Source organism: Elephas maximus, chromosome 14, assembly GCF_024166365.1.
Source record: "Elephas maximus indicus isolate mEleMax1 chromosome 14, mEleMax1 primary haplotype, whole genome shotgun sequence".
NCBI lineage: Eukaryota > Metazoa > Chordata > Mammalia > Proboscidea > Elephantidae > Elephas > Elephas maximus.
The window spans coordinates 21,337,312-21,351,151 of NC_064832.1; the positions used below are offsets into that span (position 1 = coordinate 21,337,312).

Below are 13,840 nucleotides of genomic sequence, written 5' to 3' on the forward strand. Positions count from 1 at the left end.
AGTCTGTCACATATAAGTTTACATACATCTCACTCCCTACTCCCACTTACTCTCCCCGTCTTGAGTCAGCCCTTTCAGTCTCTCCTTTCTTGACAATTTTGCCGGCTTCCCTCTCTCTCTATCCTCCCATCCCCCCTCCAGGCAAGAGTTGCCAACACAATCTCAAGTGTCCACCTGATATAATTAGCTCACTCTTCATCAGCATCTCTCTCCCACCCGCTGACCAGTCCCTTTCATTTCTGAAGAGTTGTCTTCGGGGATGGTTCCTGTCCTGTGTCAGCTGAAGGTCTGGGGAGCATGGCCGCCGGGATTCCTCCAGTCTCAGTCAGACCATTAAGTTTGGTCTTGTTATGAGAATTTGGGGTCTGCATCCCACTGATCTCCTGCTCCCTCAGGGGTCCTCTGCTGAGCTCCCTGTCAGGGCAGTCATCGATTGTGGCCGGGCACCAACTAGTTCTTCTGGTCTCAGGATGATGTAGGTCTCTGGTTCATGTGGCCCTTTCTGTCTCTTGGGCTCTTAGTTGTCATGTGGGCTTGGTGTTCTTCATTTTCCTTTGCTCCAGGTGGGTTGAGACCAATTGCTGCATCTTAGATGGCTGCTTGTTAGCATTTAAGACCCCAGACGCCACATTTCGAAGTGGGATGCAGAATGATTTCATAATAGAATTATTTTGCCAATTGACTTAGAAGTCCCCGAAAACCATGTTCCCCAGACCCCCGCGCTTGCTCCGCTGACCTTTGAAGCATTCATTTTATCCCGGAAACTTCTTTGCTTTTGGTCCAGTCCAATTGAGCTGACCTTCCATGTATTGAGTGTTGTCTTTCCCTTCACCTAAAGCAGTTCTTATCTACTGATTAATCAATAAAAAACCCTCTCCCACCCTCCCTCCCTCCCCCCCTCGTAACCACAAAAGTATGTGTTCTTCTCAGGTTTACTATTTCTCAAGATCTTATAATAGTGGTCTTATACAATATTTGTCCTTTTGCCTCTGACTAATTTCGCTCAGCATAATGCCTTCCAGGTTCCTCCATGTTATGAAATGTTTCAGAGATTCGTCACTGTTCTTTATCGATGCGTAGTATTCCATTGTGTGAATATACCACAATTTATTTACCCATTCATCCGTTGATGGACACCTTGGTTGCTTCCAACTTTTTGCTATTGTAAACAGAGCTGCAATGAACATGGGTGTGCATATATCTGTTTGTATGAAGGCTCTTTTATCTCTAGGGTATATTCCTAGGAGTGGGATTTCTGGGTTGTATGGTAGTTCTATTTCTAACTGTTTAAGATAACGCCAGATAGATTTCCAAAGTGGTTGTACCATTTTACATTCCCACCAGCAGTGTATGAGAGTTCCAATCTCTCCGCAGCCTCTCCAACATTTATTATTTTGTGTTTTTTGGATTAATGCCAGCCTTGCTGGTGTGAGATGGAATCTCATCGTAGTTTTAATTTGCATTTCTCTAATGGCTAATGATCGAGAGCATTTTCTCATGTATCTGTTGGCTGCCTGAATATCTTCTTTAGTGAAATGTGTGTTCATATCCTTTGCCCACTTCTTGATTGGGTTGTTTGTCTTTTTGTGGTTGAGTTTTGACAGAATCATGTAGATTTTAGAGATCAGGCGCTGGTCGGAGATGTCATAGCTGAAAATTCTTTCCCAATCTGTAGGTGGTCTTTTTACTCTTTTGGTGAAGTCTTTAGATGAGCATAGGTGTTTGATTTTTAGGAGCTCCCAGTTATCGGGTTTCTCTTCATCATTTTTGGTAATGTTTTGTATTCTGTTTATACCTTGTATTAGGGCTCCTAGGGTTGTCCCAATTTTTTCTTCCATGATCTTTATCGTTTTAGTCTTTATGTTTAGGTCTTTGATCCACTTGGAGTTAGTTTTTGTGCATGGTGTGAGGTATGGGTCCTGTTTCATTTTTTTGCAAATGGATATCCAGTTATGCCAGCACCATTTGTTAAAAAGGCTATCTTTTCCCCAGTTAATTGACACTGGTCCTTTGTCAAATATCAGCTGCTCATATGTGGATGGATCTATGTCTGGGTTCTCAATTCTGTTCCATTGGTCTATGTGTCTGTTGTTGTACCAATACCAGGCTGTTTTGACTACTGTGGCTGTATAATAGTTTCTGAAGTCAGGTAAGGTGAGGCCTCCCACTTTCTTCTTCTTTTTCAGTAGTGCTTTGCTTATCCGGGGCTTCTTTCCGTTCCATATGAAATTGGTGATTTGTTTCTCTATCCCCTTAAAATATGACATTGGAATTTGGATCGGAAGTGCGTTAAATGTATAGATGGCTTTTGGTAGAATAGACATTTTTACTATGTTAAGTCTTCCTATCCATGAGCAAGGTATGTTTTTCCACTTAAGTATGTCCTTTTGAATTTCTTGTAGTAGAGCTTTGTAGTTTTCTTTGTATAGGTCTTTTACATCCTTGGTAAGATTTATTCCTAAGTATCTTATCTTCTTGGGGGCTATTGTGAATGGTATTGATTTGGTTATTTCCTCTTCGGTGTTCTTTTTGTTGATGTAGAGGAATCCAAGTGATTTTTGTATGTTTATTTTATAACCTGAGACTCTGCCAAACTCTTCTATTAGTTTCAGTAGTTTTCTGGAGGATTCCTTAGGGTTTTCTGTGTATATAATCATGTCATCTGCAAATAGTGATAACTTTACTTCTTCCTTGCCAATCCGGATACCTTTTATTTCTTTGTCTAGCCTGATTGCCCTGGCTAAGACTTCCAACACGATGTTGAATAAGAGCGGTGATAAAGGGCATCCTTGTCTGGTTCCCGTTCTCAAGGGAAATGCTTTCAGGTTCTCTCCATTTAGAGTGACATTGGCTGTTGGCTTTGCATAGATGCCCTTTATTATGTTGAGGAATTTTCCTTCAATTCCTATTTTGGTAAGAGTTTTTATCATGAATGGGTGTTGGACTTTGTCAAATGCCTTTTCTGCATCAATTGATAAGATCATGTGGTTTTTGTCTTTTGTTTTATTTATGTGATGGATTACATTAATGGTTTTTCTGATATTAAACCAGCCTTGCATACCTGGTATAAATCCCACTTGATCAGGGTGAATTATTTTTTTGATGTGTTGTTGGATTCTATTGGCTAGAATTTTGTTGAGGATTTTTGCATCAATGTTCATGAGGGATATAGGTCTATAATTTTCTTTTTTTGTAATGTCTTTACCTGGTTTTGGTATCAGGGAGATGGTGGCTTCATAGAATGAGTTGGGTAGTATTCCGTCATTTTCTATGCTTTGGAATACCTTTAGTAGTAGTGGTGTTAACTCTTCTCTGAAAATTTGGTAGAACTCTGCAGTGAAGCCGTCCGGGCCGGGACTTTTTTTTGTTGGGAGTTTTTTGATTACCGTTTCAATCTCTTTTTTTGTTATGGGTCTATTTAGTTGTTCTACTTCTGAATGTGTTAGTTTAGGTAGGTAGTGTTTTTCCAGGAATTCATCCATTTCTTCTAGGTTTTCAAATTTGTTAGAGTACAATTTTTCATAATAATCTGAAATGATTCTTTTAATTTCATTTGGTTCTGTTGTGATGTGGTCCTTCTCATTTCTTATTCGGGTTATTTGTTTCCTTTCCTGTATTTCTTTAGTCAGTCTAGCCAATGGTTTATCAATTTTGTTAATTTTTTCAAAGAACCAGCTTTTGGCTTTGTTAATTCTTTCAATTGTTTTTCTGTTCTCTAATTCATTTAGTTCAGCTCTAATTTTTATTATTTGTTTTCTTCTGGTGTCTGATGGATTCTTTTGTTGCTCACTTTCTATTTGTTCAAGTTGTAGGGACAGTTCTCTGATTTTGGCTCTTTCTTCTTTTTGTATGTGTGCATTTATTGATATAAATTGGCCTCTGAGCACTGCTTTTGCTGTGTCCCAGAGGTTTTGATAGGAAGTATTTTCATTCTCGTTGCTTTCTATGAATTTCCTTATTCCCTCCTTGATGTCTTCTATAACCCAGTCTTTTTTCAGGAGGGTATTGTTCATTTTCCAAGTATTTGATTTCTTTTCCCTCGTTTTTCTGTTATTGATCTCTAGTTTTATTGCCTTGTGATCTGAGAAGATGCTTTGTAATATTTCGATGTTTTGGACTCTGCAAAGGTTTGTTTTATGTCCTAATATGTGGTCTATTCTAGAGAATGTTCCATGTGCGCTGGAAAAAAAAGTATATTTTGCAGCAGTTGGGTGGAGAGTTCTGTATAAGTCAATGAGGTCAAGTTGGTTGATTGTTGTAATTAGATCTTCCGTGTCTCTGTTGAGCTTCTTGCTGGATGTCCTGTCCTTCTCCGAAAGTGGTGTGTTGAAGTCTCCTACTATAATTGTGGAGGTATCTATCTCGCTTTTCAGTTCTGTTAAAATTTGATTTATGTATCTTGCAGCCCTGTCATTGGGTGCATAAATATTTAATATGGTTATGTCTTCCTGATCAATTGTCCCTTTTATCATTATATAGTGTCCTTCTTTATCCTTTGTGGTGGATTTAAGTCTAAAGTCTATTTTGTCAGAAATTAATATTGCTACTCCTCTTCTTTTTTGCTTATTGTTTGCTTGATATACTTTTTTCCATCCTTTGAGTTTTAGTTTATTTGAGTCTCTAAGTCTAAGGTGTGTCTCTTGTAGGCAGCATATAGATGGATCGTGTTTCTTTATCCAGTCTGTGACTCTCTGTCTCTTTATTGGTGCATTTAGTCCATTTACATTCAGGGTAATTATAGATAAGTAAGTTTTTAGTGCTGTCATTTTGATGCCTTTTTATGTGTGTTGTTGACAATTTCATTTTTCCACATACTTTTTTGTGCTGAGGCGTTTTTCTTAGTAAATTGTGAGATCCTCATTTTCATAGTGTTTGACTTTATGTTAGTTGAGTCGTTACGTTTTTCTTGGTTTTTGTCTTGAGTTATAGAGTTGTTATACCTTTTTGTGGTTACCTCATTATATACCCCTATTTTTCTAAGTAAAAACCTAACTTGTATTGTTCTATATCGCCTTGTATCACTCTCCATATGGCAGTTCAATGCCTCCTGTGTTTAGTCCCTCTTTTTGATTATTGTGATCTTTTACCTATTGACTTCCATGATTCCCTGTTATGTGTATTTTTTTTTTTTTTAATTAATCTTAATTTGTTTGTTTTTGTGATTTCCCTATTTGAGTTGATATCAGGACGTTCTGTTTTGTGACCTTGTGTTGTGCTGATATCTGATATTATTGGTTCTCTGACCAAGCAATATCCTTTAGTATTTCTTGTAGCTTTGGTTTGGTTTTTGCAAATTCTCTAAACTTGTGTTTGTCTGTAAATATCTTAATTTCGCCTTCATATTTCAGAGAGAGTTTTGCTGGATATATGATCCTTGGCTGGCAGTTTTTCTCCTTCAGTGTTCTGTATATGTCGTCCCATTCCCTTCTTGCCTGCATGGTTTCTGCTGAGTAGTCAGAACATATTCTTATTGATTCTCCCTTGAAGGAAACCTTTCTTTTCTCCCTGGCTGCTTTTAAAATTTTCTGTTTATCTTTGGTTTTGGTGAGTTTGATGATAATATGTCTTGGTGTTTTTCTTTTTGGATCAATCTTAAATGGGGTTCGATGAGCATCTTGGATAGATATCCTTTCGTCTTTCATGATGTCAGGGAAGTTTTCTGTCAGAAGTTCTTCAACTATTTTCTCTGTGTTTTCTGTCCCTCCTCCCTGTTCTGGGACTCCAATCACCCGCAGGTTATCCTTCTTGATAGAGTCCCACATAATTCTTAGGGTTTCTTCATTTTTTTTAATTCTTTTATCTGATTTTTTTTCAGCTATGTTGGTGTTGATTCCCTGGTCCTCCAGATGTCCCAGTCTGCATTCTAATTGCTCGAGTCTGCTCCTCTGACTTCCTATTACGTTGTCTAATTCTGTTATTTTATTGTTAATCTTTTGGATTTCTACATGTTGTCTCTCTATGGATTCTTGCAACTTATTAATTTTTCCAGTATGTTCTTGAATAATCTTTTTGAGTTCTTCAACAGTTTTATCAGTGTGTTCCTTGGCTTTTTCTGCAGATATCCTAATTTCATTTGTGATATCATTAAGCATTCTGTAAATTAGTTTTTTATATTCTGTATCTGATAATTCCAAAATTGTATCTTCATTTGGGAAAGATTTTGATTCTTTTGTTTGGGGGGTTGGAGAAGCTGTCCCGGTCTGCTTCTTTAAGTGGTTTGATATGGATTGTTGTCTCCGAGCCATCACTGGGAAACTAGTTTTTCCAGAAAATCCGCTGCGTGCAGTCCTAATCCCTGCGGGACGGTTCCCCGGCTCGGATGCTGCTCTTTCTGCTCCAAGATCAGTCACTGCCTCCCGGGGACTTCTCCTACCGGCTGCGTCCCACGCCGCCCGTGGAACCAGCTGGTCCCCCTCCCGGGGTTAGTTCAGGGGGGTGGAGCAGGTCTCTGTGCTTGTGCCGTACCTGACTGGTACGCTGGCTCCAGGCTCTGGAAACAATCGCTACTTCCCCGTATTAGTTCGTTCTCCGTCTCTAAATCTGTGTTTGTTGTTCAGGGTTCGTAGATTGTTATGTATGTGATCGATTCACTTGTTTTTCCGTGTCTTTGTTGTAAGAGGGATCCGAGGTAGCGTCTGCCTAGTCCGCCATCTTGGCTCCGCCCTCCTAAATTAGCTTTTAATTTAGACTCTAAATGATACCCCGTAACATTGTCTGTTACAGATGAAGAGTTTACCTCGCAATTGTATGTTTGCTTTGTCCTTTATCTCCACAGGTGTACACCTGAATTCCTTGTCCTCACCAGCATTAGAGACGTTCATTCCATAGGTTTAAGGTCCTAATTAAGAAAGTGGAGGGTTACAAAATTAAATCAAGTTTGATTAAGGAAATATTTTTAAGCCCCAGGTTATAGGATATAAACTCGTGGTTCTCTCCTTTTTCTTGTTTTTAGTTACAGAAGATGAAAATGAGCATCTTGTGTTTTGGAGTGGGGTTGGGGGCAGGGCGGTGCTTAACTAGAGAAGGGTGGAGAATTCACAGGCTCCAGCTTGTGGGGCTGACCCAGCCCTGCTTGAGGAGCACAGCAGTCAGCCTGCAGGCTGCCTCTGCCTTCCAGCCTCCCAGGCTTTCAGCTAGGGCTCCAGATTCATTCATAAGACAAGTGGGTCTCAGTCCTTAGCTTGTGTTCATTGTTCTGTAATTTAGTCTCAAAGTCTTCTGTGTGGTCCACTGTGTTCTTACCCTTGTCTGCCTCACTGAGAGGGCCTGGGAGGCGCAACCGGTTAACCCAAAGGTTGGCAGTTGGAAGCCACTCAGAGGGGCCTCAAAAGACAGTCCTGGCAACCTGCTTCCAAAAGGCCACACAACCTTGAAAACCCTATAGAGCAATTCTACTCTGCACACATGGGGTCGCCAAGAGTTGAGCAGCTGGATCTGTTCTTATTTGTTTTGGTTTGGCTCACTATTCATTAGCACTAGAGGGTTTGCTGATGGTTGAGGGAAACTCACTCAGATAATCAGTTTTGTGTTTATTCAATCAATAGCACTAATTTACAAAATAAATTAAGGTGAATTAAACTTCACCTAGAGTAGCTTGTCAATAGAATATGGGCCTAAATGAGCTAATCTGATTATGTAGAAGCGTAGACTACTAGTAGCTGGATTTGAACCCTAGTCCACCACATCCTGTAACCTGTAGGAACTTAAGTGAGCAGTTTAACCTGAGACTTATTTACCTCATCCTTGTCATTTGCTGTTGAGTCAGTGTACGACAGTCCCGTGCCATCTTCACAATCGATTGTACGCTCAAGTCCATTGTTGCAGCCAATGTGTATTTTGAGTGCCTTCACCCTAGAAGAGAGGTCGGCAGTTCAGATCCACCAGCAGCTACTTGGAAACCCTGGAGGTAGTTCTACTCTGTCCTATAGTGTTGCTATGAGTCGAAATCAACTTGACGGCAGTGTTTTCACCCTAGGTGCTCATCTTCCAGTGCTATATCAGACAGTATTCTGTTGTGATCCATAGGGTTTTCACTGGCTACTTTTCAGAAGTAGATTGCTAGGCCTTTCTTCCTAGTCTGTCTCAGTCTGGAAGTTCCACCGAATCCTGTCCACCATGGGTGACCCTGCTAGTATTTGAAATACCTGATTCTTACAATGTGGAAATACCTAATTTGCAAGGTTGTTGTGAAATACATTGAGATAATGTGTATATTATTCAAAGCACCCTAACCATGGTCCCCACTATGTCCAGCCCTCCTGTCAGAACATGTTCAGGGTCCCCAAGGCTAAGCTGAACTTCACCGAGTTCACACCTACAGTTCACGCCTGCAGTTCTAGTTATTTTGGCCTGAGTCTTTTCTGAATGGTCAGTGCCAGTGTTGTGCCAGTTCTAGTTGGCCAAAGCCCATGCCACTGCTTGATAAATATTATTTTTAATATCACATGTGCCCAAAGTAGGTGCTTTTTGCAATAATCCCAGCTCCCCAGTATCCACACAACTCTGCTGGGAATCCCAGCTGCTATGCCCAGCTCCCCCATAGCAGGGACCCTGATGTGTCCCCAAGAGTTCCTTGGGATGAGGGCATAGCTTTGTGGTGGTCTCTTCTGTCATTCTGTATTAGAAGAAAAGGGTGTCCAGAAGAGTGCCATTTGGACCCAGGTATGACTAACAAATTCATTAAGCACGTCCTTAGATTCTGCTTTCTCTATTCCTAGTACCCAAGCATTTCCCCAGGAGACTGAGCAAGAGCTAGAAATGAGTAATACCCTTACACGGGACAGAATCCCTGGTTTGCTCTGATGCTTAAGGCTTTGTATGGAGTCTACTTTATTGTGCCCAACACATCCATTTCTACTGCGATGAGTTCCTTTTCCAGAGGCTCCATATATCCCCAGAAAATCAGCTCTCATGAGGCCTGTCACTCTGTTACCTAGACAAGCATAGATAGCTGTGAACCCCAGATATGGGCAACTGCTTCACCTGAGATCCTAGAACAAGTCACCCTAAGAGTCTCTAGCAGCATTAGGAGGATTCTGCATCAGAATTCATTCCCTATATATTATTTTCCTATAGGTTAAAAATAACCCTCTAAGTTCTCTTTGTATATTCTCAAGTGGCCGTGGACGGCAAGTAGTCATACAGGGGTCAATACACCCTCACCCTGTGAGAAGCAGCCTAGGTCTGTAGTGGCCAGAGACAGGTGGCTGGAGCGAGGCCCAGGGCTGCCTATTTGAGAAGACAGTGAGGGTTCCTTTGAGTTCACACTCCTGGGCGTGTGCCAGGCCCTGGGATGGAAAGAAATCGATTAAGGGGCGGCCAGCGTATATGGGAGCGGAACACCATTCTACTTCCTGTGCTCCATTTTTCTATGTCCCAAAAGAATAACATATTGTGACTTGTATTGACTAAATTTATCAACCTTTGATATAGTAGATTAATAGGAATTCAAGTCTTTAGATCCTTGTATATTAAAAATATATATATTATTTATATATTAGATACCCATTATGAGCATAGATGTGATTAAGTCATGTCCCTAAGGAACAAAACACCAATTGTGATGCCCTGGGCTTCTAAGGTAAACACTGATGTTTGTCAGCATCCATGCCTACCTCACATCATCTGGCACCTTGGTGTCTTCAGTGTCTACAGAAAGGCACAGCATAGGGAGTGAACTAAGGCACATAGCAGCTCAATTCCATGTAGCTCATGTGACAATTTGATTACAAAGGCCATGCTTATATGTGCCCTTGTTCAGAATATCCTAAGACAGCACTGTGTGGGTGTGACTCCAAAAGAGCCCATATATGCTGTGCCTTTTTCTCTCCATCCTGGGGTCTTTGTCCCTCACTTTCTTTATCTTTGCATACGGAGGATAGCTCTACTCACACACATGGGGTTGCCATGACGCAGAGTAGACCCGACCACGGCTGGTCTGGTTTTGTTTTTATGCGTTCTGTATTTCTTTGTGGATCTGGCCTTGCGCTTCACTTCCTCTTTTTCAGAATGCATATGGCAGTGGGAGTGGTGGTGGTGGGCATGTACAGAATTGAGGGGAGAAAAATACCAAACCAAGTTGCTATCAAGTCAATTCCAACTCATGGCAACCCCATGCGTTTCAGAGTAGAACTACTCCATAGGGTTTTCATGGCTGTGCCTTTCAGGAGATCACCAGGCCTTTCTTCCAAGGCTCCTCTGGGTGGGCTAAAACTGTCAGCCTTTCTGTTAGTAGCCGAGCACTTAACTTTGTGCCACCCAGGTGATACATCGATTATCAAAACTTGTATATGGCAGCAATTTTTGAATAGCTTACTATTAGACTAAAATAATCACTGGAACTTTTAAGTAATCTACAAATTATAATGTTTCTGGGTCTGGCTGTCTGTTCTTAAGGAGCTCCATCAGCCATCCAGAGGCGCAGCTCCCCTACACCATGGATGCTTTGACCACTCCTTCTTGTCCCCAATATCTAATCACTTAAATAGAAAAAAAAATACTTAGTAAATGCCCTGAGCTCCTACCAAATTGAATTCTTTGAAGTTCCCTTTTTATTGGATTGCTCTTACACTTATTCTTCCAGGAATACCTCCCCACAAACTTTCTGCATGTCTGAATACCACCTATATCAGGCCTAATTTAAACACCATGTCTTCCATGAATTGTCTTTGATCCCCTCAGGTTGGAGCAATCCCTCACTCTTGTGAGCTCTACAGCAGTAATCAGGGCCTTGCTTAGAGCATTCGTCAGCCTCTAGCTTGTGCACTTTATCTAAGTGCACATGACATCTCCTACAGGTGAATGTCAGCTCCTTGGGGGTAAGATCCAAGTCAGCTTTAGCTGTGCACCCAGGTGGTTTTCAATAAACAGTAAACCACTCTGACTTTAAAAGTCAAAGGAGAGGCTTCCACAGCTCCTGAAGAGTCTTGCATGGAGTCTCTAAGGCAAAGCAAAAGTTAAGAGAAGATCATCCTGTCATGGAAATGCAGGATGAGTTTAGATTCTCACCTTACTGACTGACATTGGTGTGCTGGTAGTGGGCGGTGGTTACTAATCACTGCCCCTACCCTTTAAAAGAACCTGACCTTAAATCTGCATTAAAAACAACTTGTCCAGTTTCCCACTAAATTAGGTAGCATCATTATCTTAGTCTTTTCTGAATATCTATGTCTATTGCTGATTTAAAGAACTATACCCAGCTTCCCTTTATAGCTGGATATTTGATTTCCAGTTCAACTTCATTGCTGGACTTCATTCTGGGTGAATAAATGCCGTTTTAGCAAGCTAGGAAATACCAAGAACATTCTCTGTTGATAACCGACTTTTCTACAAGAAATGTATTGCCAGAGCTAAAGACACCAGAAGTTACCCTTCACCAAGCACAAGACAAAGTTTCAACTCTGATTTCTTGATGTAGAAGTGGGCTTTGTCCTGAGAGAAATTAAACAGCCTCCTGTTTTTAGGGAGGGCTAATTGGAGCTTGTGATGCTTTGCTCTTCTAAAAAAAAAACAACAAAAGTGTTGAGTTCCCACTGAAAAGGAAAATGAAGAACCCTAAAGGCCAGCTGCGAAAGTTCAAAAGAGGTCTTTTCATCAAAACTCTAGTGAATCTTCAGTGTCAGGGTTTTGGGACAAAGCATTTAGAAGTGTGGTTATCAGCTGTCAGGCACCTGTTTGTGGATTTAAGGCACAAACTAAGGACCTTCATTTGTCTCGAGTGAGACTTTGAGAGTAGCTGCTTATGCATCATAGATGACAGAATCCATTTTAGAAAGCGAACGCATCACACTTAAGTAAAAATGAGTATATTTGTTTGTCTTTGTAGAGCATAGTCAGTTTTTTAAGTTGTTTCACTCCATCTAAAATTTCACATTCATTAAGTTGTATCTATTGTTATCAAAAGTGCCTACGTTTCCTATGCCCATACATACATCAGGGTTTTAGAGACGTTTACATGGTATGTAATAAATGAATAAAGAGAAGTTTGCCTGGTATGTAATAAATACGTAAAGAATGAATAAAGAGAAGTTTACCTGGTATGTAACAAATGAATAAAGAGAAGTTTACATGGTATGTAATAAATGAATAAAGAATGGAAATGCCTGTCCATTCTTGAGATGAAATACACAGTTCAATTGTGGAAGGTCACAGTTTAAATATAAAGAATTATAATTAGTTGAGCTTAGTTCCTGAAATCCCTATATCAATCCTGCATAATAAGTGAGTACCTAGAATTTTACAGATTATGAAACTAAATAGGATTCACACGTGTTTAAATTGGAAGGGCTGTATAGTGTTTTGTTTTATTCAGAGGTAAGCTGTACAGTCTTAAGTTCATTTTCTCTAGGTAAACACCTACATAAAAATCTCAGATTCAGAGCGAATGCTAAGTTTCTATAATCATTGCCCTGGACAGTCTTACAGTCTCACAAAGCAAAATTCTTCAGTATTGTTTCTGAATTTTACTCAAATGAAATCTCAAAGTAGCTGATATATAAACTCCTGGCAGTTTTTCAGCTATCACTTGAAACTGCTGATTAACTCATAGTTTGGCACCCTCATCCTTCCAGAATACAGGTGTAAACCTGAAAATAAGATTTACAAATCTGGAAGTAGAAATGAAATTAGCTGTCACTAAGGCCATCCATGCTACTTCAAATGAAATGTGTGGCTGTCCCCATAAACAAATGCATCCTTTCCCATGAGACCAGAAGAACTGGATGGTGCCCAGCTACCGTTACTGAACATTTTGATCAAAGATTCCTTAGAAGAATCCCAATCAAAAAGGGGAAAATAGAGAACAGAATTTCAAACTCTCAGGGACTCCTGACTTCCTGGAGCCATGAAGATTGGATGAACCGCTGAAACTTTTGCCCTGAGATAATCTTTAAACCTTAAATCAAAAATATCCTCTGAAGTCTTCTTAAAACCAAACAATAGTTTAACTAGTAAAGAATATCCACCTTGACCATTGTGCTCATTGAAGATCTATCTATGCGGATGAAAGTGACAACAGTAACTCTGAGAGATGAGATGGTAAACTCAGGGGGCAGTGAGTTCATGTTGGTGGGGAAGACAGCTTGGAAAAGGAGGGTGAGAACTGTTGCACAACTTGAGGAATGTAATCAAAGTCACTGAATTGTAAATGTAGAAATTATTGAATTGGTGTATGGTCTGCTGTGTATATTCTGAACAAGAAATCAAACTTAAAAAACTGTGATGGAAGGGTTAAACAGCAATAGCCCCTGGAGGTGTCAAGTAGATAAATATGCATTCTAATCAGGGGCAGATTAACCGGTAAGCAAGGTCCACACAGGTTGAATTGTGCTTACTTACTGATCTACAGTGCACAATGAAATCCACCCCCGATACCAAAAAATCACGTTCATGTCAGTCACTTAAAATCTTTAAATGATGTGCAGTAATAGAATCATGTAAGACATTTTAGAAAGGGTGTCATTAAAAACAATTATAGTTTTTTTTTTTTTTTTTTTTTAAGATTCAATGTTGAAAAGATATGTTTCATTTGTATGGGGAACGTACATTGCCGGATAAATGAAACACTGCTGAACTTTCAACCAAGGCATTGTGGTTTCTAAGTCATTTATTTAAGCATTTTTTGAGCAGTAAATAAAATGAAGTTCCTGCCCTCCTGGGTCATGTGTTAAACAGTATATGCATGGAGGTGGGGGCAGAAAGTGAACGAACAGAAAAGTAAATATATATAGGATAAAATATAGAGCAGAGCATGCTGTAGAGAAAAAAATTAATCAGAATAAAGGGCCGAAAGTGCAGGGACTTGAGCGGGCTCCCAGTTTTATGTAGAGTGCAAGGGAAGGCC

At 40.1% G+C, this 13,840-nt stretch overlaps 1 protein-coding gene across 1 annotated transcript in view; it reads left to right on the forward strand.

Moving 5' to 3' along the window:
* FREM2 (FRAS1 related extracellular matrix 2) overlaps positions 1 to 13,840 on the forward strand; it is a 302,074-nt gene that overhangs the window by 90,891 nt on the left and 197,343 nt on the right. The gene's annotated exons all lie outside the window — the stretch shown is intronic.